At 42.0% G+C, this 26,663-nt stretch overlaps 2 long non-coding RNA genes across 2 annotated transcripts in view; both read left to right on the top strand.

Annotated features, from left to right (window-relative positions):
* Positions 1-26,663, top strand: part of LOC138946507 (uncharacterized) — a 458,926-nt gene that overhangs the window by 124,417 nt on the left and 307,846 nt on the right. The gene's annotated exons all lie outside the window — the stretch shown is intronic.
* LOC138946243 (uncharacterized) lies at positions 5,175-11,065 on the top strand. The gene is made up of 3 exons (XR_011449218.1): positions 5,175-5,945; positions 7,584-7,674; positions 8,681-11,065. It is a non-coding gene; the product is annotated as an uncharacterized lncRNA (long non-coding RNA).

The following is a 26,663-nucleotide window of genomic DNA, read 5'->3' as shown; positions in this document are numbered from 1 at the left end:
TTGTTTCTATCCGACTGGGTAACAACTACAACGACGACAATAACACTGACAACAACTCGAAAACCAAGAACAGAGGTGTCTGTATGTTCATGGAAACCTTCGGGTTTGCACAACAGTTTTTATAGGGCTAAGAAATTAGCCCTAACATTTTCAATCCTGTTTGATTGCACTTCGCTTCCCGAGGTGCGATTGTGACAGGGGAGGCTACCGCTCCTTTCACAGCAGACTCTGCACCCGAGTTGTTGGCCTTTAGGTCAACACCCGTGGTTTGTAGAATTCTGTTTGTGATGGGGTCTGGTGGTTTCCGATTGTCTGTATGTTCATGGAAACCTTCGGGTTTGCATAACAGTTTTTATAGGGCTAAGAAATTAGCCCTAACATTTTCAATCCTGTTTGATTGCACTTCGCTTCCCGAGGTGATCGTAGTGTTTCGGCACACGTGCCTGGGGTGTTCCTGAAGGTTCACAACGACCTGTACCACGTTGGCACCAAGCATGGCATCATAAACACTATGCTCTCCCGCAATCTAATTATCGAGGCCGATTTCTAAATTGTCACTGCTGACCAAGTGAAGGACACTGTCCTACCAATGAGAAGCATCGACAGCTTCATTCAAGGCATGGAGGACAAGGGTTCAAGAAATGTTCTTGCAATGGGAAGTGCGATACAGCCAGATGCACTTGCAAGAAAGCAAGAAATCACTGCCGTAGTCACTGCCACCCAAACAATTCATCTTGCAAGAACAAGAGCAAGTAAGCTCCGAAAATCGAGTTGAACTGGAACGTCGTGGGTTTCCCTTTTTTGACCCCAGTCCAAACTGGGATAATGTTTACCTTTTGTAAACTTTAAATGTTTGTAAATGAGGTAGAGGGGTATTTTTGTTTTGCTTTTGTAAACACTGGCTAACACTGACAGTCAGGTGCTGGTGTGAAGTAGTGACTGAGAAAGTTTATCTGAAATGCTCCAGTGTGATTATTATCTGACTTGTATCACAGTTAGTACTGTTCACAAGTGGTTTGTAGTGTTCACAAACTTGACATGTTGTCACCCGCAACGCAGTGAGAGGCGCGCACCCACGCGGATGATTTTGGGTTCAAACAGACTGACTAATTTGTAAAACAGTTAGACCGTAGAATTGATTTGACACATTAGGCAAGGATTTTGCCTATTCTGTAGACATTTTTTGCCTAAATTGTACAGCAGACGTGCCTAAATCAAAACTTTGCCTAATTTCACGACTTAGGCTGCCTAATTTACGCAATAGGCAGCCTAAATCATAAAATTTCACAAATTAGGCAAAATTCAACATTGATTTCACAGGTTAGGCACAGCCGTTGCCTATTTCACGAATTAGGCAAGAAACTACCTAATTCAAGAACTTAGGCACTTTCAGGATCTAGGCACGACATATGCATCCACAAATGGATGGATGACGAGGAACACCACCCTGACCTGGATTCAGCGTGTTCTTAGGCCAGCAGACGAGCGTCGCCTCCTACTTCTGGACTGCTACAGAGCTCACAAGACCCAGGAAGTCAGAGAAGCGGTTGCCAAGTTGACTTGGTCTTTGTGCCTGCAGGCAGCACAGCTTTAGCCCAGCCAGTCGATGTCGGTTTTGCCAAACCTTTTAAAGATGGCATCAGAGACTGCTGGGTTGAGTGGACTGAGAGAAGCAAGAACACCGACAGCTGCTGGCAACCTCAAGCAGCCTAGAAGTCAAGACGTCATCAACTGCGTCAGCAGGGCGTGGGAGAACATACGACCTGAAACGATCGTTACGTCCTTTCTCGGGTGCGCAATTTCAAATGCCATGGACGGTTCCCAAGATGATGAAATACTTGAGTGGTTTCCAGATGAAATCGGCGCTATCCTGCCCACAATTACGGCAATGGAGATGCTCCAGAAGAAGCTAGCTGAGAGTGGAGACGACAGTGAAGACGATCATGTTGACTTCGAAGGACTGGAATGAGCCCACGATCATCAACCCTACCAGATCTCCAAACAAGAGAAGAAACTGTGTTTGTGCTGACGTTATTCTGAGAATTTAAAGAATCAAGGTCACTTGTGTTCTTCTTTTTTTTCTATCACAGATCGTTGATCTTAATTTGTGTAAACAAACGGTGTGTTTATTTTTCATTAAAATTGCACAAGCAGGGTACACGACAGTCTCCTTCCCCCGCCCGGCTGGGAGGGGTGGTGGCATCGCCGTCGTCTACAAGGACCACATGCATGTTACAGCGTCCTTCTCGGACAGCCTCCCCTTCCCCCACACCACCTTCGAAGTCGTGGAGATGACGGTCGCCACCACCACCACCCTCACCTTCCTGTGTATATATCGCCCTCCCCCTAACACCAAGAACAAGCTGAAGGACTCTACTTTCTTCGACGAGTTCTCCCAAGCCCTCGACCACTACAATGTGACGTCCCACAGCGCCATCGTCCTCGGTGACTTTAACATCCACAGGGACTGCCCTGCCAACGCTGACACCAAGCGGGCCCGTGCGCTGTTGGACAGCTACAGTGTGGACCAGGTCGTTCCTTTTCCCTCCCACTCCCGTGGCCACATCCTGGATTGGATTGTCACTCGACCCTCGGACAATCTGGTCTCCAGCCTCGTCGCCAACGACCACCTTGTCTCCGACCACACTGCCATCAACTTCGTCGTCAACATCACCAAGCCAGCACAGAAGCGGAAGATGGTCACACGTCGCAAGCTACGAGACATTGAGACAGATGCTTTTGGAGACGAAGCTGCCCTGCTGCTTGCCCAGCGAGACCCGTTCTCCGACCCCGCCCATTTCTTCAGCTTGACTCTGCGCCAGCTCCTCGACAAACACGCCCCGCCATCCCTATGCGCAGTCTCTGAGCGACAGCCGGCTCCCTGGTTCTCTGAGGACATCACAGCCGCCAAGATCGAGAGACGGCGAGCGGAGCGTGCATGGCAACACTCTGGCCTGGAGGTTCACCGGCAGATTCTCAGGAATGCGCTGCTTCGAGTCACGCAAGCCATCACTGCTGCCAAGGTCGAGCACTTCCACGACCGCATCGCCAACGCCTCATCATCCAGGGAGCTGTTCTCCATCATGTCCTCTCTCCTGGGCTCCTCCCCCACTGTCCCCTTACCCACTGCTCACCCACCACAAGATATCCCGGAGTTATTCTCGGAGTTCTTCAAGGACAAGATTGACAAGCTTCGGAGAACACTCGATCAGCAGCCCTTCGTCCCGTCCCCACCCTCACCCTCCTTCTCCGGCTCCCCCCTCACGTGCTTTCAGTCTGTCACTCAAACCCACGTCAAGCGACTCATCACCAAGACGGCCATCAAGACCTGCGAGCTAGACCCCCTGCCAGGCTTCCTCTTCACCAAGTGTCTGGACAAGCTCCTGCCGTCTATCACAGATATCATCAACATCTCCCTTGCCACAGGCGTCGTTCCCGACTGCTTCAAGTCTGCCGTTGTCCGCCCACTCATCAAGAAGCCCGGCCTTGACGTCAACGAGTTGAAGAACTACCGTCCTGTGTCCAACCTGCCCTTCCTCTCCAAGCTTCTGGAGCGTATCATCCTGGAGCAGTTGAGCGCCCACCTGTCTCGGAACTCGCTGATGCCAGTGTACCAGTCAGCGTACCGCCCTCACCACAGCACCGAGACGGCGCTCCTGCGAATCACCACAGACCTCCTGAACGCAACAGATAGCGGTCTCGTCTCTGCCCTTGTGATGCTGGACCTTTCCGCGGCCTTCGACACGATCGACCATCAGCTACTCGTCGATCGCCTCAGTTCCACGTTCGGCATTCACGACACCGCCCTCTCTTGGTTCCGGAACTACCTCCAGAACCGCTCTCAGACTGTCACCACTGATTCGTTCTCTTCTCAGCCTGTCCCTGTCCGCATCGGCGTCCCACAAGTGTCTGTCCTCGGCCCTGTCCTTTACACCCTGTACACCCAACCCCTCTCCCTGGTCATCGAACGCCACGGCTTGAACTACAACTCCTTTGCCGATGACACGCAGTCCAGAACAACGCCAAGCCGGAGGACGTTGACCATCTCCTGGGATCCATCTCCAGTTGAACGTTGTTTCACTGACATCAAGAACTGGATGTCTGAGAACAAGTTGAAGCTGAACAGTGAGAAAACAGAGGCCCTTCTCGTTGGAACACGACAGAAGATTGCTTCCCTCACTGTGACCGACCTCCAGCTGGACGACGCGACTGTTCCATTCTCCCCTGCTGTCAAGAGCCTTGGCGTCTTCCTCGACTCCACTCTCTCCATGCAGACACACATCTCCTTCATCATCAAGACCTGCTTTTTCCACCTACGACGCATCGCCTCCATCCGTCGCTACCTCACCCACGACGCCTGTGTCAAGCTGGTTGTCTCCCTCATCTTCAGTCGTCTGGACTACTGCAACTCCCTTCTGGCTGGCCTCCCCGCCTCATCCATTCATGGCCTACAACGAGTCCAGAACGCTGCTGCCAGGCTGACGTTGAGGAAGACGAAGCGAGACCACATCACCCCCCTACTTCGCTCCTTGCACTGGCTCCCTGTCAACACCCGAATCTCCTACAAACTGTCCACTCTGGTCTACAAGTGTCTCAACGACTCTGCTCCCGAGTACCTTCAATCCTCCCTGGACCTGTACACCCAGCCCTCCGACCGTCCCCTTCGTTCTGCTGCTGACCCACTCCGCCTTCACATCCCTCGCTCGAAACTCGCATCTGCTGGTCAGCGTGCATTTCCCTCCGCGGGCCCCTCCGTCTGGAACTCCCTGCCGCTTGAGCTTCGCCAGAGCCCCTCTCTTGACGCGTTCAAGAGTAGGTTGAAGACTCAGTTCTTCCCGTAGCTGGCTGCGACTTTCATGTTCGACAGTGATGTGTTGTGCCCCAAAAGACATTCTTGTGCTGTGCTCTGTGAGAGGTCTTTTCTTTGTGTTTGATATTATTTTGTTTGGACCTAGCTATTGATGTGTACATTGTTGTTAAACAGTTGTTTGTTGTATGTTTATCAGGGTTTGCTAGTGTGTGATAGGGTTTATGTCCGTCTGTAGATATTAGTTTCTTTGTTAGTCCTGTGTTGACAACTCTTCGACAAGCGCTTAGAACCCACAGAATACGCGCTATATAAGCTTCATTTTTTTTTTTTTTTTTTTTTTTTTTTTAAATCTCAGTTGCATCAAACACTGTACAAAAGGAAGACGTGGAACTTGCGAAGTAAATGCGAAAAAGTGTTTGTGGGTTATCGTCCCTAGTCACATGCTGGCGGCGAAAACAAAATGGCGGATCGCGTAGGTACCGATCGTGTGCGGGGTGGTGGTAAATAATTGTGCTCGGCTTTTTGTTGCAAGAACGCCCGTTACAAACAGAGCTGCTTCGGGAAAACTTTCCACAAGTTCCCTACAGAAGAAAAAAGGTGGGTTGTGCAGTGATTATTTCATCAGGTTTACCTTCTTCAGAATGAGAATGCAATGGCTCGAGTCAACTCACTCAGTAGACTACAGCGTCAGCGAGTACTTACGACTGTGAGTGTGAGTCAGCAGTCAGTACAAAACAACAGTTTACACTTGATGACAAACCCGTGGGCATATTTGCCGAAACCTTTATCAAACCTTGCTTACGGGAAAACTACAGTACAAAGGTACATCACTCATCCGTTTTGCGTTCAGGCAGAGCGTTAGATTTAGACTGAAGATCTGATTTAGCTTTCTTTGTCTTTCCTTTTTGCTTAGTTTAACAATAACATTGTTGTTTTTATTGTCAAACTAGGTGCAGAATATGGATGCAATTCACAAGGCGAGAGGACTTTGAAAAGCTGCAGCCAGCTGCTGTTCAAGGTCTCAAGCTTTGTACTGATCACTTTGAGGCCAACCAGTAAAACAATCCTGCAGAGAGGATCACTTGTGTGGAATGCTGTCCCGACATTGTTTGCAGTGCCCAATCCACCACCGAAGGTTATTTATTTATTGGTTTTAGGTTTTTGCAAACCAAAGAAGCACACTATTAAATGCAGGTTGAGTAATGACAAGTTTGAGGCTGATGTAAGAATTGAAAACAACAGCATTGTTCCCATCAAATAATGCCTGTTTGCATTTAGCGCAAAAAAATGATAAGGCCAACAAAAAAAAGTTACTTATTTTGGATCGACGTCTTGATTATGATGATATGATGAACTTATTTTGCAAAAAAACAGCCCCAAATGGCAAAAAAGGTATAGGGTCGGCGTCAACAACAAAAAAGTTGTATGTTTCTGGTCACCTGACCCTACCTATGTTTTCCCGACGACCCTAGACATTTTTTTTTTTTGCATTTTCAAAAATAAAAGGGGTATTCGAAAATCAATTGTTTTCCTGTTTTTCAACAAAATAGTTTAAAAGATGGTTTTAAAAAAAAAGGTTAGAAAAAAAATCTCCACCTTTAGTCATGTTAGGTCACAAAAAAGTCTGTTTAAGGTAACATAGGCCCCCCAAAAATAGCGTCGGTAGGTCGGCTTTTTAGTTTTGTATTTTAGCCATCTGAATATTTTAATTTTATTTTTTAATGCCCCCAAAAAGTCTAGGGCCGGTGGGAAAAAAATAGGGTCGGTCCGGATACCGTAAACAGATTATTTTTATATTTAGTCAAGTTTTGACTAAATATTTTAACATCGAGGGGGAATCGAAACGAGGGTCGTGGTGTATGTGCGTGTGTGCGTGTGTGTGTGTGTGTGTGTGTGTAGAGCGATACAGACTAAACTACTGGACCGATCTTTATGAAATTTGACATGAGAGTTCCTGGGTATGAAATCCCCGAACGTTTTTTTCATTTTTTTGATAAATGTCTTTGATGACGTCATATCCGGCTTTTCGTGAAAGTTGAGGCGGCACTGTCACGCCCTCATTTTTCAACCAAATTGGTTGAAATTTTGGTCAAGTAATCTTCGACGAAGCCCGGACTTCGGTATTGCATTTCAGCTTGGTGGCTTAAAAATTAATTAATGACTTTGGTCATTAAAAATCGGAAAATTGTAAAAAAAAAATAAAAATTTATAAAACGATCCAAATTTACGTTTATATTATTCTCCATCATTTGCTGATTCCAAAAACATATAAATATGTTATATTCGGATTAAAAACAAGCTCTGAAAATTAAATATATAAAAATTATTATCAAATTTTTTTTTTCGAAATCAATTTAAAAACACCTTCATCTTATTCCTTGTCGGTTCCTGATTCCAAAAATATATAGATATGATATGTTTGGATTAAAAACACGCTCAGAAAGTTAAAACGAAGAGAGGTACAGAAAAGCGTGCTATCCTTCTTAGCGCAACTACTACCCCGCTCTTCTTGCCATGAGCGGTGGACTGACGATGCTACGAGTATACGGTCTTGCTGAAAAATGGCATTGCGTTCAGTTTCATTCTGTGAGTTCGACAGCTACTTGACTAAATATGGTATTTTCGCCTTACGCGACTTGTTTGTTTTGCCTTACCAGAAACATACACTTTTTGTGTGTGGCCTAAGACCAATGCCATGAAATTGGGAGAAATGTTTCATTGTGACTGGGCGTTGGTTGTGAGTTTGTCAGTTAAAGAGCTGTGCAATTTGCAGGTTGCTAGTGGGAGGAAGCCACCATCGCAAAGGGTAGCTACAAATGAAGCCAGCACCGACCTGTCGCCTGATACACAAATTGTTCAACCAGGTAAGAGATTTTTAACCATGAAGAACACCCTGACATCAAAAAATGTTTAAACCCATCCATTACATAGTTGATAATCGCTGTATAGGGTGACGGGCGCTGGGGCGGGGTGGTAAGACGTCGGTCTATTAACTCGGAAGGTCGAGGGTTCGAATCCCGGTCGCGGCCGCCTGGTGGGTTAAGTGTGGAGATGTTTCCGATCTCCCAGGTCAACTTATGTGCAGACCTGCTAGTGACTTATCCCCCTTCATGTGTACACGCAAGCACAAGACCAAATACGCACGAAAAAGATCCTGTAATCCATGTCAGAGTTCGGTGGGTTTTAGAAACACAAAAATACCCCGCATGCTTCCTCCGAAAGCGGCGTATGGCTGCCTAAATGGCGGGGTAAAAACGGTCATACACATAAAATTCCACTTGTGCAAATAAATGAGTGCACGTGGGAGTTTCAGCCCACGAACGCAGAAGAAGAAGAAGCTGTATAGGGCGGATGCATGGATGGATGAAATTGTACCTGTAGTTCCCACACGTAAAGATGGGAAACATATCCTGTTAGAGGCATGGTTTGACAAGAAACAATTAAGTGGCTCTATTCCCATCTCCCCCCCCCCCCCCTTTCCCCGTCGCGATATAAGCTTCGTGGTTGAAAACGACGTTAAACACCAAATAAAGAAAGAAAGAAAGAGGCATGGTGTGTGAGGAGTTTACCTGGTACTGTTGTCCTAATCAATCAATCAATCAATCAATATAAAGCTTATATAGTGCGTATTCCGTGGGTACAGTTCTAATGGCCTCACCCATTCAGTACCAAACACGGTCAATTGAATTCCATCATTGTTCCACATCGAATCCATAGTTGCTAATACACTTCATTTCTGGCCTGCCTTCCTACGCTATTGTTTATTTTCATTTTGTGATTGAATTACACATGTTTTAATTTCTTCCAGGTTGTAACTTGTTATGGTTATGTTATTTTATGTGTGTTTTGTGTGTGTGTTTTCTTTTTTAGATGACATTCAGGCGATCCTGGAGGACATAGGATGTAAAGCATCAAAGTCGTCATCCTCCCCATCCCCTCGTGAAGCGGAACTTCGGCAGAAGGTCAACAAACTGAGGAGCAAGGTTTTCCGATTAGAAAAGAAAACGATGGAACCCCGTGTAAAACCAGCGAGTAAATTAGCCAAGCCTCCCAAGAAAGACTTTGTAATAGAACAGTTGTCTCATATATTATCAGGCGAGGCGAGCTATTTTGCCATTTATGCCTGTTACATATTTACCGGTTATCTGCTGCTGTGTCCATTCCTGGCAGAGACGGAACGCATGTTACCAAGGAGCCGAAGGAGAGTCGATGAGATGAGAGAATGTGATTAACAATTGCCAACTCTCTCCGTACAAAGAGGGTCCAAAATTGTATCAAAATATAGATCGTAGGGAATTCAAAATAAAAAAAAAGAGACAAAACATGTACTTCGGCTCATAGAGCCTTCTTTAATTTTTGACTCAAAAGTCCATGCTCCGAGAGTCCTTTTTGACTCACATGCGTAGCAAAAGTGAGTCTATGTACTCACCCGAGTCGTCCGTCCGTCCGGACGTCCGGACGTCCGTCCGTCCGTCCGTCCGTCCGTCCGGAAAACTTTAACGTTGGATATTTCTTGGACACTATTCAGTCTATCAGTACCAAATTTGGCAAGATGGTGTATGATGACAAGGCCCCCAAAAACATACATAGCATCTTGACCTTGCTTCAAGGTCAAGGTCGCAGGGGCCATAAATGTTGCCTAAAAAACAGCTATTTTTCACATTTTTCCCATTTTCTCTGAAGTTTTTGAGATTGAATACCTCACCTATATATGATATATAGGGCAAAGTAAGCCCCATCTTTTGATACCAGTTTGGTTTACCTTGCTTCAAGGTCAAGGTCACAGGAGCTCTTCAAAGTTGGATTGTATACATATTTTGAAGTGACCTTGACCCTGAACTATGGAAGATAACTGTTTCAAACTTAAAAATTATGTGGGGCACATGTTATGCTTTCATCATGAGACACATTTGGTCACATATGATCAAGGTCAAGGTCACTTTGACCCTTATGAAATGTGACCAAAATAAGGTAGTGAACCACTAAAAGTGACCATATCTCATGGTAGAAAGAGCCAATAAGCACCATTGTACTTCCTATGTCTTGAATTAACAGCTTTGTGTTGCATGACCTTGGATGACCTTGACCTTGGGTCAAGGTCACATGTATTTTGGTAGGAAAAATGTGTAAAGCATGTGAGTCGTATGGGCTTTGCCCTTCTTGTTTTAATTTTGAATTGCCTACCATCTATATTTTTATACATTTTCAAAAAGATTCAACAGTCACCTTCCGTTATTCTTGAACTTGGCTATCCCAGCCTTACCTCAACATTCGATATTCCTGTGATACTTTTGACGTAAAATCAATTTTTACTGTAAAACACTTCGGCAAGAGGATTGGTCCAAGCAAACAAATAATAAACTTGTAAGATTTTTCCTGATATTTCCGATCAATTGCCTATGGTTTTATTTAGCTAAAAGATTCAAACGTCACACCTATGACCCATGGCTATTTTTAAGGGGAGAGTAGCATCCCTGGTGTGTTGTTTTTGATGTACCTTTTGGTCTGTTTACAGTAACATAGGCACACAAAAAGAGGGTCGGTAGGTCGGCTTTTCTTAATTTTTTTTTTATAACCATCTTTTTAAATTATTTTGCAAAAAAACAGGAACAAAATTGATTTTTTTTCTTTTTCTTTTTCTCCAAATGCCAAAAAAAAGGTCTAGGGTTGGCGGGGAAAAAATAATAGGGTTGGTCGGGATACCGTAAACAGACTATTTTGCTTTGTTTTGCCTAAGCAATGACTAACAAACTTTCTTTAGGGTCTGACATTGTATATACTATACAACTTTTTTGGGTATTAACTAAATACATGTATACAGTTTTTGATTCCTTTTATACTTTTTCACAAATTACCCCCCCCCCCCCCCCCCCTTTTTTTTTGTAGTCTGCCCTGGGGGCGGGAGGTCTCCTAATTTCGGTTTCTAGGGTCATCTTATGCTTCCCCATGAGCTGAGAACTTAATTTAAAATGGGCCACGATTTTTTTATTTGTATTTTGTAATTGTGCCTTTGTCCAGTCACATGATTTCACTTTGTACTTAAAAACTTGGCACTGTCATCATTTTATTGCTATTTATTGTTCAGTTGTTCAGTATTTATTGCTATTGGGCATCAGTTGTTCAGTTGCCCTCTTTCGAATGAGCCATGCATGCATTATGGATGTGTTTAGCGAATGGGGATACCTCAAGCAATGTAAAAAAAAAGAAACAATGTGAAGCAAACATATAGCACCAAATAAAATAACCGAATCAGAATGGAAACTTCTTCAGTGTATGTGTGTGTGTGTGTGTGTGTGTGTGTGTGTGTGTGTGTGTGTGTGTGTGTGTGTTTGCTGTTTTAAATACCGAAAATGTGAAAATAAAGCAAGTCACAACATGAGAAAGATCGACTGTACTAGTCATAACAAAGCAGGAGACAGTCTGGTCAGCATGCAGCAAAGGGGAATAACTCATATTTAGCCATTCTCATTTCTAAGCATGCCCAATGAGGAAGTTATCCTTCTTCCCATTGTAGTTTCTTTGGTTGCATGCAGGCTGCTTCAACCCTTTCTTTTTTGCCGTTTTTACATTTAGTCAAGTTATGACTAAATGTTTTAACATCGAGGGGGGAATCGAGACGAGGGTCGTGGTGTATGTGTGTGTGTCTGTGCGTGTGTGTGTGTGTGTGTGTGTGTGTGTGTGTGTGTGTGTGTGTGTGTGTGTGTGTGTGTGTGTGTGTGTGTGTGTGTGTGTGTAGAGCGATTCAGACTAAACTACTGGACCGATCTCTATGAAATTTGACATGAGAGTTCCTGGGTATGAAATCCCCGAACTTTTTTTCATTTTTTTGATAAATGTCTTTGATGACGTCATATCCGGCTTTTCGTGAAAGTTGAGGCGGCACTGTCACGCCCTCATTTTTCAACCAAATTGATTGAAATTTTGGTCAAGCAATCTTCGACGAAGCCCGGACTTCGGTATTGCATTTCAGCTTGGTGGCTTAAAAATTAATTAATGACTTAGGTCATTAAAAATCTGAAAATTGTAAACAAAAACAAAAATATTATAAAACGATCCACATTTACGTTCATCTTATTCTCCATCATTTTCTGATTCCAAAAACATATAAATATGTTATATTTGGATTAAAAACAAGCTCTGAAAATTAAATATATAAAAATTATTATCAAAATTAAATTGTCGAAATCAATTTAAAAACACTTTCATCTTATTCCTTGTCGGTTCCTGATTCCAAAAACATATAGATATGATATGTTTGGATTAAAAACACGCTCAGAAAGTTAAAACAAAGAGAGGTACAGAAAAGCGTGCTATCCTTCTTAGCGCAACTACTACCCCGCTCTTCTTGTCAATTTCACTGCCTTTGCCATGAGCGGTGGACTGACGATGCTACGAGTATACGCGGTCTTGCTGAAAAATGGCATTGCGTTCAGTTTCATTCTGTGAGTTCGACAGCTACTTGACTAAATATTGTATTTTCGCCTTACGCGACTTGTTTGTTGTTGTTGTTGGCGGGGAGCATCCTTCTTCATTGATTTTTTTTTTTTTTTTTTTTAAGTAATGTTTTTACTATAACATTAACATTACTATATATCTAAATGTATTTTAAGCAACTTTTCTATATAACAATTCCCTCTCAAAAATGCATAAAATATCCAGAGGGGAGCCATATCTATAAATACCAACACACATTTTGGCTATCACAATCAAATAATTCACATAACTTATTAGTGCCTTGGAACTTTGTGAATTTTCAAATACGCCCAAAAAAACTTCCTTTACGGTAATTTTAATAATCATATTATATTTACAATTCACTTTATCCTCAACGCATTTCCAAATGGACATAATTTTCGGGCAAAAGTAAAAAAAATGTTCAATATAATCAATTTCGTTCTCACAGTGAGTACAGCAATTACTCACGGAAATGCCTATTTTATACAATAAAATATTTGTGGGGTAAATATTGTGCAATATTTTCCAATGCAACATTCGCAATCTTGTTTCAGTGGTTACTTTGTTTACCATTAACCATTGCTCTTTTCCCGGCCTGAAATTAAATTTATGTTCCCAAAATTTAACTACAACCGGCTCCACATATTTTTCCTTTATAATTAATTTGCGAAATTGACAAGGCTTACTCAGGTTCTTTAAATCGTTGAATCCACACACATTTCCACCCGCAGAGCGCAGCGTTGCTGCTTTAACTGCTGTACAAATCACCCTATATTCAAAGAATCTTGTGGGCTTACATCCAACCTTCTGCTGCATAATATTAAAGGGCACAATCTCATTACCAACATATACATCCTTTACTCGACAAACGCCTGCTTTAATCCAGTCGCTAAAAAACAGGGTTTGGCCGCAATAGATTATATCATTGCTGTTCCATAAACACGTATCACTTAATAACATGTCTCCACCTACTGCTCTCTGAATCATGTCCTTATTTTTCAACCAACAAATTAAAACTTGTTTCCAAAATACATGTTTAATTAATCCCAATCCTTTAAATTGTTTTACCGTGGAGTTAGATTGGAAGCAACACAACCTTTCACCAAGCTTCGAAAACATATGTATCGGTATCTGTTTCCATCTTTCCTGCTTTTCGTTCAATAAATTTGCCGCCCAGGACAACAAACAAGAGGACTGCATATCAATGACATCAATCATTTTTAAACCCCCATCAGGAAACTCTTGACACATCACTTTTCTTTTAACTTTCTCAAATGCCTTAGTGTTTGAAAATCGTTTTTTCCAAATAAATCTGTAAAACATAGTATTTATCTCAGTCAATACCTTTTCGGGTATTACCAGTGCTTGCAACGGATAAATAATCTGCGATAACAAAAGAGATTTCACTATGCATATTTTCCCCATGATACTACAATTTCGTTTAAACCATTTTACAATGTTGCGTCGTGTATTTTCAATACGGCTTGTCCAGTTTTCTTCAATCTCAGAGACCGATGAGGAGCTACTGAAATAAATTCCCAAAATATTCACTTTTGTAGTCCACCTTAACCCGCACTCATTTTCATTACCATATTTATTACTGCCCATTATTAAGCTTCATATTGATTGATTGTTTGAAATCACATGGTTGTATCACCTATTTTTTTATCACCTTTTTTTTCTCGTGAAAATGTGATGACACTTTATCTTGCAAAGGGGTGTATACCTAGCAAACGACCACCCCCTACTTTTACCCGAAATCTGTGCGGAGGGGGGGGTGGGCGTTTGCTAGGGATTTTACGGTACAACGAAGGCTGAAGGACTCCGGCAGAAACAACGCTTTTCGAAAAGTAGTGTTAGACTCGCGACATGGCAAGAAACACCTCCTGCTGGAGTCTGACGACATTGTATTGGTTTTGGACTGTGCTGTAGTAGAGAAAGACCACGGGAAACATGCCGTCGTACACTGATTTTTTAAGCAGGACGATAGGTACCTGCTAGATGCAGAAAAGACAGTTCTCAGTACCATCCACACATGGTGACCTGTGCAAAACAGACATTATTACAAAGAGATCGATGATGCACGGCTGTCGCTTCTGACTTTCATCAAAGCAGTTACCATTAGCATGGGCTAACACTTTGCGAAACAGATGCAGCGGGGAATTCAGTTGTGTAGAGGACAGATCAGTGAAGTAAACTATTTGTCTTCGAGCGGAACTTTTCAGTAAAAACTAAATACTGTACCTGGTAAGGATACCGTGCTAGAGAAAGTCTGTAAATATTTCGTGTAAATACATTCATTTCCAAAATTGCATGTAAATACGTTCATTTTCAATTGTGTGTATTACCACTGTTTTGTCGATATGGCTTTAACTAGCTGAAGACAATAAACTGTCAGTCTCTCTCTCTCTCTCTCTCTCTCTCTCTCTCTCTCTCTCTCTCTCTCTCTCTCTCTCTCTCTCTCTCTCTCTCTCTCTCTTACTGTTGATAATAATCTCAAATGGCAGACTCACATCAATGGAATCTGTAAAAAAAATTGCTAACAAGAGGCGAAGCCTTCAAGGCTCACGTAAGAAATCGACAAACAGTAACACAAACTCAATCACTCCGTCACATACACACACACACAGTAAGCATAGGTGACACTGTGCAAGAAAGCGAGACACTAGATCTAGATCTGTCTGTCTGCATGTAGCCTACTTAATGGTGCTATACTGAATGAAAGAGTGTGACATGAAGTTCTTGTACATCATTGTAAAGAGTGTGAATGACGTTTTAGTTTAGATGTCAAGCGCTTAGAGCAAGCCTTTTTAACGAAAGTTTTTGATTTAGCGCTATATAAATGTTCTTCTTATTATTATTATTATTATTACTTCCTCCGAAAACGGCGTATGGCTGCCTAAATGTCGGGGTAAAAAAACGGTCATACACGTAAAATTACACTCGTGCAAATAAACACGAGTGTACGTGGGAGTTTCAGCCCACGAACGAAGTAGAAGAAGAAGTAAGTTAACGCTGTTAATTACTAATGTTCACGTAAAAATGGTAACCCTAGGTTTTGGCACTAGTAAGCCGTCATAGTTATTGACCTATTGTAATTCAATCAAGTTTGCGTTTTAATAAAACAGATTTCTTTGCAAATATGAATAAGCCTTATGTTATTGTAATTTAATTGCTTCGCTCCGTTGGGTTTCAGTTAGCTTTGGTTGGGCGTCAATCCACGATGACAACCTCAAAGTTTCAAATGGAAGCATGTTAATGTGTAATTAGTAAACTAATTTCAAAAGCAAAGAGGAAAGAAGGACGGAGAGTTTGCTATTTCCCTTACCAAAGCCAATTAAGTATTTAGGCAAAATCTTGCATAAAGCGATTAGAGGCATGTGAGGGGGATTAAGGAGAGGGGATGTGTATTGGCTTGTTTTTAATCATTACATATTATTATGTTTTTAAAAAAATGTATGGATCGTAGCCATTATTTTCTTGATCACTGATCTTGAAAAAATCATAAGCATGTTGTTTATTGTTAGAAGAAAAACATGTGGACTGTCTTCTTGTTTCAGGTGGAAGGTGGTTGTCCATGGAGGTGTTGACGGGTACAGCAGGATGGTGGTGTTCCTCAGGGCCAGCAACAACAACAGAGCTTCGACTGTCAAGGATCTCTTTGTAGAGGCTGCTGATGCTCACGGCATTCCTTCAAGACTCAGAATGGACAAAGGTGGTGAAAACCAGCAAGCAGCTGCTGTGATCACGGGTCATCGGGGCCCAGGGCGGGCCAGTGCCATCCAGGGGATGAGTGTTCACAATCAGAGAATCGAACGCAATTGGGTAGATGTTGTGAAGGATGCACTGCATCCTTTTCATGATTTGTTCTCATTTCTGAGTGTTCCAGAACATGATCATGGTTTGGGGCTCGTGGATGTCAATAACAGGAATCACTTGTGGGCGCTGCATTTTGTTTTTCTTCCAAGAATAAACCACATGCTTGAGATTTTTTAAGCACAGCGAAACAATGAAGGTCTGAGAAACGAAAGAAACAAAACTCCCAATCAGTTTTTTCTGATGGGCATGCTGCAGCGCCATGCAGCAACGACGACAGTTTGTTCTTCTTTCTGGGAGAGAGAACAGTTAGAGGAAGAAGTGGAAGAGGAAGAGGAAGAGGATGTCCATTGTCCTCTGTCAAATGAAAGACTGGTAGAACTTCGGGCTCTGGTAGACCCACTCAGTCAGCCTCTTGATGATGAGCATGCTGTGGACATTTTTTTTTTTTTTTTTTTTTTTTTTTAAATTGTGAAGATGAAATACAGGCAAACTCATGTATTCTATTCTTGCTTCAATTTGCCAGTTGACATCTTTCCAGTGGCTTCTCAAACATACTGAGTATGACTAGAGTACATGTAGTTTTTTTTTTTTTTTTTTTTTTTTTTTTTTTTTATCAGTTCAGAAGAACAGTAACTGTACTTTATCCTGCTTTTTCTGTCATTTTGATGCAAACTTGTTTTAAACAAAAATTCTTCATATTTCTAAAATCTAGAGGGTGTTTTTTCATGCATAATTCCAGACTAATTCTACAGTCGAACCCACTTAAAACGAACACGCTAGTTACGAATTTTGACTTTTTTTTTTTTTTATTTTTTTATTCTCTAATAATATCATGCATGACCATATGTACAATATATAATAATTATAAGCAGGAGAGACATTTTTCATCAATAATGGAAAAACCCAAAAGACAAAGGATGAGAAGAGTTCAGTAATAACATCTCTGCTCAAAAACCAAGATTCAGCTTCAATGTGGAGATGGAGGTTTATCGCCACAACAAGAAGATACAAAGTCTACAGAAGTAAAAAAAATCTTCCAACCTGTGTAAATAAGCATGTAAACCACCACAGATTTTTATTTTTTTAATTTTTTTTTTTTTCCTTTTTTATTTATTTTTTATTTTTTATTTTTTTAATTTTTTTTATTATTATGAAACACGAAGTTTCATTTCATTTTCAAACATGAGTGTTAAATTTACGGGAGTACCGTATCTAAATTTGCTAATGCACATTTTAGCAATAAGAACTAAATGGTTAATGATATCTAGACATACGTTGCCTGCATTTTCAACACAAACAACCCCAAGTAGTACAGACTTTGCGTTAAGTTTAACACGTACACCAGTTTTATCTAGTATAGTGTTTTCGACGTGTTTCCATAAAGGCTTAACTTTACTACAATCATAGAAAAAATGTTCAATGTAGTCTCTTTCGTGTGTGCAGTATGGACAATATTCACTGTCAGACAGTCCCATTTTTTGTAGAAGAATGTTTGTGGGATAGATGTTGTGAACAATTTTCCAGTGCAATTCTCGTAGTCTTGATTCTTTTGTTGCGTTTTTTGCTATAGACCAGCATGTTTCATTGACGTCAAAATTAAATGTATTTTTCCAAAATAAAACAGAACAGGGAGTGGAATACTTCGTCTTTACAATAAATTGCCTAATCAGGTTTGCAGTCATATGGTTCGTACCGTTAAAGGTTAAATAGTGTTGTTCGTTAATATCAGATGTCACAAACTCTGGGTTGTTTCTCAAGTATCTGGAGACAGCGGCTCTAACGACCAAGTATTCCAGATAGAGATTTGGCGAGGGCCCTAAGATTTCATTTACCATTTCAAATGGCATAATAGCATTGTTGTGCAACACATCATTCACATATGTAAACCCTTTCTGAGCCCATTTCTGATAATAAATAGCCTGATTCTGGTAGACTATACCACTATTATTCCAAAGACACGTTATTTTTAACGATCCATGCCATGGAGTTTTACTATAATCTAGCCATGTCGAGGCAACACGTTGCCAAAAAACAGACTTAATCTGATGAAAGCCTTTGAATTTTTTTGTTCCTATAGTAGTACTAAAACAAGCTAAGTTCCTTCCAAAAGATTGAAAAGTTCCTCTTGGTATCCATGTCCACGTGCCATTCACATCCTTACTCGACAGTCCACCCTATGACATGACTATACACTCAGAACGCATGCGCCAAAGCATATAAATAGCCTGCTGACAACCAAAATTGGGACATTTTGAAAAAAATATTGTATTTTGAAAAAAATATTGTAAAAAAACTAGTACATGTGGAGATTTACTTTTTGCACACAATTAAAGAAAGATTTTTCATTGTTTCAGAAATGTACTTTGTATTTGTCAAAAGGCTTGTTGTGTTTGTGTGGTATGCTATTGAAAATGTCAATAAATAGCCTGCTGACAACCAAAATTGGAAAATTTTGAAAAAAATATTGTATTTTGAAAAAAATATTGTAAAAAAACTAGTACATGTGGAGACTTACTTTTTGCACACAATTAAAGAAAGATCTTTCATTGTTTCAGAAATGTACTTTGTATTTGTCAAAAGGCTTGTTGTGTTTGTGTGGTATGCTATTGAAAATGTCAACAATTTAAATAAAAAAAGTCCAGAGGCACCACATAAATACTACAGACATGTTTGAAAATATGCACAAAATGTTGTTAGTGAATACTCAAAAAAGAATTTACTAACCTGAATGATACAATGAGATGACTGGGTGATGACTATGATGAATATATCCATGTAGAAGAAAAGAAACACTTGCTGTCACAGTATTTACAGTGCCACAGAGCACAGCTCAACGCAAAACGCCACACCACATTCCAGGCACCAGAATCGAGTCCCATTGCGTTGGGTTTTATCCATAGAAGAAAAGAAACACTTGCTGTCACAGTATTTACAGTTTTTGTATAAATGACTTGTTTAGAACTCGGTTTATGCACGGAGAACATCCTTCTTTGTGTGCCACACTTTGAAGCACGGCTCAACACAAAGCGCCGCAGCCATGTGGCCACAGCACATTCCCGGCACCAGAATCGCGTCCGTCCGCTTGCATTGGGTTTTGGCCAAAGTAGCATTGACACCTCGAGCTCTTGATCTGGCTAACTCATTCACCCTCATCACTCACTTATCCATCTATCACAACAACACTGTTTGATGCACACACAGTCACTGCCTTCCTTCTGCACGCCGCTTCGCTTCGCAACAACAACACTGACAACTCGCGACATTTTGGAACGGCCTAAATATGAAACTAAGGCATGGGTTGGTCCCGTCAATGACCTGTAATATCCAAACTAACCAATGAAATCAACTGTTCTGGGAGTTATTTGTCGCGTATGATAATGCAGCCGACCTCTCAACCTATCACGTGGGTTTTCGTATGGAAAATCCCCAGCGTGGTATTTTCCACTTCCAACGCTACTATTATGGCGATGTGTGGCGAAGTGACTCACGCACCGTACGCACGGATTCTGGCGCCGTGCTGACAACGGCATGATCAGTCAACGCTTGTATTCGGGCAGCGCGTCGCGAAAAAGTAAACCATTGACACAGGAATGAGTCTTGCATCACCTTGATATCTATCATATTTACCCCGCCCTGGTCTGTGTTACTGTTGACTACTACCCTTTTCACCTTTTCAAATGCTTTCTTATTACAGTCCCGTTTCCTCCACAGAAACCTATACAGTAGAGTGTTGATTTCTTTCAGCACCTTATCTGGCAAGCAGATGGACTGTAATACATACACAAACTGTGATAACAAAAAACTCTTAATTACGCAGATTTTTCCGAGAATACCCAGATTTCGTTTTTCCCAGTTTAGAATTATTCTTTTAACTTTAGCGATTTTTTCTTGCCAGTTCATCTCAATTTCGGGTGCGCTTTTAGCGTTTGAGAAGTAAATTCCTAAGATTTTTATCTGGTTTACACGTTTAAAGCCAAAATCATCCATGTTTTCATTTCTTTTGGAACCAATCAACATCATTTCGGACTTGTGCATGTTTAACTTAAGACATGATATTAAAGTAAATTGCTCCAGTATTTCTAAAACACAGTTAATGTCTTCTTCGTCTCTTAGAAACATGGTGATGTCATCAGCATATAACAATACTTTTAATATGTTGTCTGCTACGTTTAGCCCTTTTAGCTCTACACTCTGTCTAAAACGAATCGCTAGAAGTTCTACACCGATCACGAAGGCCAGAGGTGAGAAAGGACACCCCTGACGAATCCCGGAATTCACTTCAAAGTCTTCGGAAAGCCACCCGTTATAGCCAATACAACTTCTTGTATTAGCAAAAAGAACTTGGACCCACTGAACAAAGTCTAGACCGAAGCCTAGCCTTCTAAAGGCACTAAGCATGTATTTTTTGGAAATAGAGTCAAAAGCAGCCTGAAAATCGAGTGCTAAAAGTACACCAGGTTTTTCTTTAAGTCTGAAATATTCAATTACATCATCAATTGTTCTTATATGAGTACTAACGTTCCGACCTTTTATATAACCCGACTGGTCCTCGTGTACAACGCTATCTATAACGGTACATAGTCGATTCGCTAAACATTTTGCTAACACTTTGTAATCTGCATTTGTCAGTGAAATTGGCCTCCAGTTTGAGAGTTTGTCTTTCGGGAGGTTTTTCCCTTTATGAATAAGGGTTAACACAGCCGCCGTTTGTGAGTGCGACAAGTGACCGTTTTGAAACGACGCATTATAGGAGTGAACAACAAGGCCCTTTAGCTTGACCCAGAAAAATTTCAGAAATTCAGTTGTAAGACCGTCAGTGCCAGGAGATGAGCCGTTATTTAACTTACTTAGCGCCCTAGAGGCCTCTTCAACACTTATTTCACCTTCACAAACTTTCTTCTCCTCCTCTGTCAGACGAGGGGCTTCACAATCTTGCAAAAAAGAATCTGTATCGTTATCAATGTTGATGCTATTGTCACTGTACGCATATTTGTTTTCAAAGTAGTGTTTTTGAGCCTGCAGTATGACAAACTGATCGACTAATACATCGCCATTATCAAGCTTGATGCTGGGAAACAATTTTGCACTGGCTCGAGATTTTTCAAGGTTTAAAAAGTACTTTGTATTTTTTTCCCCTTCATCAATCCATTTCATTCTAGATCGTGTTTGGGCACTTTTTAAGCGTTCATGTTCAAAGACTTCCAGTTGAAACTTCAGTGCCTCGCGATTACGAAGCAGATTTTCATCAAGCGGTTGTTTGGCAAGTGATGATTCACACTGTGCCAGTTTATCTTGTAAGTGCAAATACTTGTTTTTCTTTAAAACTGCCAGGTTTTTGCTGTACTGAATAGTTTCGTCCCTTATCTCTAACTTAAGTAATTCCCACCGGTTCTCAGCACTCTCTGGTGTGTCTGTGCGAAGGGAAGAGTCAATAAGGTTATTCATTCTTTCTACAAATACACTGTCCTTTAACAAGGCGTTGTTGAACTTCCAGAAGCCGGGACCTCTGGTCACTTCGGAACATTTTAAAGACACAAGCACCCCCCTGTGATCAGAGGAGGGAACAGAGTAAATCTCCGTTTCCAGCACACTGTCCATTGCAGCATCGTTCAAAAACACGTAGTCGAGTCTTCTTGCAGTTAGTTTGCCGTTGCTGATTCTTGACCAGGAGAATTCCTTGCATAGAGGGTTTAGCACCCGCCACGCGTCACATAGATCGCACTCAGTAACAAAGTCGTTGAAAAGTTTAACGAGTGCTGGCGAGTGATTTTCGCCTGCGATGATGTCTAATTTATTGTCCATCACTGCGTTAAAGTCACCGCAGACTACTTTAAGATCACAACCACAATCACTAATTGTATCTGAAAGAGAAGTCAGAAAATGTTTAGTGTCAGCTAAGTTACACGGGGCGTACACATTGAAGATAGCCATTTCTTTAGTGCCAATGTTAACTTTTACCATCAGAATTCTATCAGAAATTATTTCTGTGGACCATGCATGGGGAAAGTTGTTTCTCACCAGTATTACCTGGCCTCTACTATGACGAGTACCAGCACAGTACACAACCTCACCACCCCATTCTTTCTTCCACTGCTCTGCATCTTCGGGCATTATGTACGACTCTTGCACACATACAATGTCATATTTCTTTTCCTTTAACATTCTGAATATCTTTTTGCGTTTTAATGTATTCCGGAGTCCTCTAACATTTAAGGAGAACGCTTTGACACCATCTGCCATCGCTGGAGTGAGATAGTGTAAATACTAATAAAACAACTGGTGAAATCGCCGAGCCGTAGTACGTAAGTCCGTAAGCCAAAGCCGGGCCGTCGTCGTTGGGTCAGTCGGTCAGTTAGTCGGTCGGTCAGCCTTTCTCCTGGCCTTCTTCATCGTGAGAGGCCACCTTCGCCATCTTCGTCGGTGTTCCTAGCGGGCTACCAGAACGGTCCCGCTTGGGAGTGAAGGAGCGACTTCTGCTCTGGGTGCGAGCGCGGTTTCCAAGACGCCCGCGGTCAGTTGTGTGAGATATTGAGTTTCTGCTTTGTTCGCTGTTGTTACCCGCAGCCGCGGACAGCTGTTCTGGCTTCTGCTGGTCTCCTGAGGCGGAACCAGAGTTGACGTCAAGATCACAACATGGGTCGCCACTCTTGTGGCCCGTTTTTTTGCATGATCTACACACCACGTCCCCCTGACACATGGAGACATGGTGACCCGTCTCCAGACACTTTGAACAGATCACGGTCTTTTTCTGGTTTTGTTCGCGGTGATACACTTTGGCAGTGAAGAAACTGACTTTGAGTGTTTTCTCTAGTGGGGTGTTTGGTGTGGAAATGAACACAAATCTTCTCCCCGTGAGAAACCGGGTTAGTTTTCCATCAACGTCTCTGGCCCTTTCTTGTTTGATGGCTGATCGGAGTTCTACTCCAACCCTGATGAGGGCAGTTTCGATTTCAGAATCGGCCACAGATATAGGAATGTCGTCCACCCAAACTTTCGTCGAAGGTTTCTCTTCTCCAGTTTCGTTGCGCAAGATGAAGGGGTTAGTGCCTGCGACTTGCAGAGAGACGCCTCTGAGGGAAAGTCCCTTGACCAAAAGAGTGTTACGAGCCTCAGTGGAGGCAGGGTAGATTCTCCATAGACCTTTGATGTTTTGAGCACCGAGAACCGTCTCGCGCCCAGAGACCCTTTCTGCCGCGACACAAATATCGATGCATTTAGGTCGATCACTGTCACCATTTGGAATAGCACTGTTTTTTATAAAAACTGGCAGTACTTGCGATGCCATGGTTGCACCACACAGGAGTCCACAATCAAAGAAAGAAAACGAAATATCCTGTCCAGAAAATCTGCTGTGGTAGGCCAAAGGCCAAAGCCCTTGTCAAAATTCAAACACCTGCGACGAGGCCTATAACACAGGTAAGGCTTAGCCACAAAACACAACAGTCATTGAACACAGCTCACGGCAAAGCAGAGCATCGACACTTGCGACCGTCTCCGCCGAGAGTTCAGCTGCGAGTACGAGCATGCTGTGTACATGCTGAGAACTGTTTTGCAGTTTATCCAGTAAAGAATGTAGTCTAGCCACTTTTGAGGAATTCTGTTGCTATTTCTGTCAAGTGGGGCGGTTATTCCTGATTGAAACGGAGCTTGTCTTCATACATGGCCTAGTTCTCACGGGCTATTGGCCATGGCAGCTGTGTACAGTCAGCCTCGTTGAAGCTATTACAGGGTCAGCCAGTGATACATTATGCCTTGCAAGTTCGAGGACTGCATGTCAGAGGACGAGGTGTCAACAACAAAGAGGACGCGATAGTGGATTACAGGCAACAGATGGCACCAACATCTGCCAGGATAATCAGTGCTCACCAATTCCAATATTCAGATCACGAAGTGGACCCTGAGGCCAGAGAATTGGAGCAGAGGGTGAATATTTACTTGGAGAGCTTTCTCCACCAGGCGACACAGGAGACACCAAGTACTTGGTGTTTGTTGTAGTGACTATCAGATCTCTTAAACATGTGTGTACTTTATAGTTAAACAGTAACAGATCTGCATGCGTTCCGCCAACGCATCCTGGAACACAGGGGAAGTCTGGGTACCACGAAATATATATCACTGTTGAGGGGAACAATGTGCTCCAGAACATGATGGCAGCTTACATGAGTGACCCGTACATGATTCACCACCATCTGGACGTAACATTTCACAATGAAGTGTCAGTTGACTTAAGCGGGCCCACACAGGAGGCACTGCGGCTATTCTGGGAGACCTTTTGCAATAGATACTGCGACGGACGTCTGCAGTTGATACCCAAGTTAGACCATAGGTAATTCATACAGCGTGTCTGCTTGCATATTTCTAAATCTGTTAGACCCCCAAAATAATCTTCTTTGGGGGAACCTGGTAAAACATAAATAAGGTTGTGGGCATTGCTTTTTGATTTTTTTCCAAGAATACACCACATGCTTCAGATTTGTCGAGCGAAACAATGAAGGAAACTAAGCGTGTAATCAGCTTTTCATGATAGGCATGCTGCAGCGCAAACATTGGGTAACAAATTGTAATCAGCTTTTCATGATAGGCATGCTGCAGCGCAAACATTGGGTAACAAATTGTAATCAGCTTTTCATGATAGGCATGCTGCAGCGCAAACATTGGGTAACAAATTGAATCCACTGTAGCAGACATTTATTTTCATGGAGATTTGTTTGATTGTTTGCTTAACGCCCAGCCGACCACGAAGGGCCATATCAGGGCGGTGCTGCTTTGACATATATCGTGCGCCACACACAAGACAGAAGTCGCAGCACAGGCTTCATGTCTCACCCAGTCACATTATTCTGACACCGGACCAACCAGTCCTAGCACTAACCCCATAATGCCAGACGCCAGGCGGAGCAGCCACTAGATTGCCAATTTTAAAGTCTTAGATATGACCCGGCCGGGGTTCGAACCCACGACCTCCCGATCACGGGGCGGACGCCTTACCACTAGGCCAACCGTGCCGGATTTTCATGGAGATGGAATTGAGATTTTTCAAGCACAGCGAAATGATGAAGGTCTAAGTACTGAAGGAAACAAAACTGCTGCAGCGCGATGCAGCAACAACGACAGGTGCTTCTTCTTTCTGAGAGAGAGAACAGTTAGAGGAAAAAATTTTTTAGAGTAAAAGGTATAGAAATTGTTTCCAGAAACAAGAAATGTGTAGGCAGCAGCACTTTCATTCATGGTCCTAAACGCTTGCTATTATTTTGAATTAATGATATAATCACTTAATGATAAAATGTCCTTCGCAGTGCATCCTTCTTAACATCTAGACCCAGTTGCGTTCGATTCTCTGAACTTTCTATGCAGCAGCACTTAAATTCACGGTCCTAAACGCTTGCTAGTATTCTGCATTAAATATATCAACACTGAATGATAAAATGTATGTTGCTTGATCAGAAAATAGTATTTTAGTTGATGGGTGCGTGAATATTATACGTTATTTGCGTGTTTGACCAAAATATGACATTTTACACAGATCGAGACAGTCATTGTTCTGTCTCCGACAGTATTTTTAATCTTCTTTTAATTTCGTTTCGTTTATTCCAGTTGAAAGAATATGTACTTCTAGAAGTATAAGGGAGATCATATTGTGCTTTGTAAATTTTTACTTAGTAGTTTCCCCTGAATCTGTCCTTGCCGGGACGGTTTCTCTCTTCCTCTCTTTAAAGAGGTCTGGTGGCCCACGAAGTGTGAGTAATTTTCATTTCTTTTAATAAAGGATCCGACTATAGTATGATTTACATTGGTTTTGAGGTTGTAATCATTTGTGTGATCACTCTTGACACACATTTTTTGTGGTAGAGTAAGATTTGCAGTCTTCCACGTGGTTGTCGAGCTATTCCGCCATTTTTTCCTTGTTGTAGATCTGGTTTACTTTTCTGAATTTGTGATTTTGTTCATTTGAGAGTGTTGTTAGTGTTGTTGTAGGAATTATAGTAGAAGTAAGAAGCGTGCCGACTTCGGTCGATGTAGTATTTTGTTGGTTTTAAGTTATGGTAAAAGAAAACGACTCGGAACGAAGGCCCCAGTGCTCCAGTTGTGTTATTGGATAATTCGATTTTCTGTGTACCCCATTTGCCACCAAGCGTTGGTTGTTCGGTCGCGACTGCGGTGGTTTAGAGGTTGCGATTTTGTGTTTTGATTCTTTTCATATTAGTTTGTACTTTTTCTTATGGTTTCTTTTGTTTACATATGTTTCAGTTTTTTACCGTCTTCACTTAACTTCACTTCTGATTAAAGAATTGGTAAAACTACCTGGGGCGTGAACAGTGTTTGAATCCGCGAGCCAGGATAGTCATTGTTCTCCGAGACCGCAATAGCGGAACAATGACTGTCGAGATCTGTGTAAAATGTCGCCAACATTGTATTGTTTAATTTTATTAACGAACTGGCTATTGAAATGTCATAACGTGGACGTCCAAGTTTAATTTATTATCATGACCAACATGGACTATAAGAGAAGCAAGGATAATGTATGTCCATTTTAAAAGAAATATGACAAAACGCAAACAGTAGACGGACAAAATATTAA

This window comes from Littorina saxatilis, linkage group LG1 (genome assembly GCF_037325665.1).
Source record: "Littorina saxatilis isolate snail1 linkage group LG1, US_GU_Lsax_2.0, whole genome shotgun sequence".
In the NCBI taxonomy this organism is placed as follows: domain Eukaryota; kingdom Metazoa; phylum Mollusca; class Gastropoda; order Littorinimorpha; family Littorinidae; genus Littorina; species Littorina saxatilis.
This window is presented reverse-complemented; position numbering and strand designations above follow the sequence as displayed.